The following is a 733-nucleotide window of genomic DNA, read 5'->3' as shown; positions in this document are numbered from 1 at the left end:
AAAAAAAAAAAGTCTACTTTCAATAGGACATGTTTTATAGTTTAGAAATTAGTGAGGTTTTTTTGCATTCTTTTAACCAAGAAAATCAGAAATGCAGAATGACTTTTCCTTTCTTTTCTCTTTTCTTTTTCTTTTTGGTTTTTTGAGATAGAGTCTCTCTGTGTAGCCCTGGCTGTCCTGGAACTCACTCTGTAGACCAGGCTGGCCTCGAACTCAGAAATCCACCTGTCTCTGCCTCCCAAGTGCCCTTCACTGCCCAGCTTGCAGAATGTCTTTTCTACTGCAACAAGTACAGTAAAAATAATTTGTTCAAGAGTGAAATAGAGGAACACTTAGCTTGATGAGTGGATTGAACTGGTGTGGGCTCATAGGGTTGTCAATATTTTTAAAAACTGTCCATGTAGAGAGAATCCTTAGCCTGTCTTGCATCATTGTCAATATTTTAGAACATTGCCCATGTAGAGAGAATGCTTAGCCTGTCTTGCATCATTGCAGAGTACACAAAGTTCGTAGCTTCAAAAGATACGAAGGGCGCCAATCGTTGTCTGAGTGGGAGATAGTGGGACTTCTATTTCCAGTGAGGTGCTATCTGCTGTTGGAACAAGTATCTTGTCTCTTCCTAATGAGCACTGCTCTGATGAAGAACACAGCAATATAGAAGCCTAGTGTGCTCAGTCCACCTCAGCCTGGAGCATCTCTGTGTGCTCAGTCCACCTCAGCCTGGAGCATCTCT

This window comes from Mastomys coucha, unplaced genomic scaffold (assembly GCF_008632895.1).
Source record: "Mastomys coucha isolate ucsf_1 unplaced genomic scaffold, UCSF_Mcou_1 pScaffold20, whole genome shotgun sequence".
NCBI lineage: Eukaryota > Metazoa > Chordata > Mammalia > Rodentia > Muridae > Mastomys > Mastomys coucha.
This window is presented reverse-complemented; position numbering follows the sequence as displayed.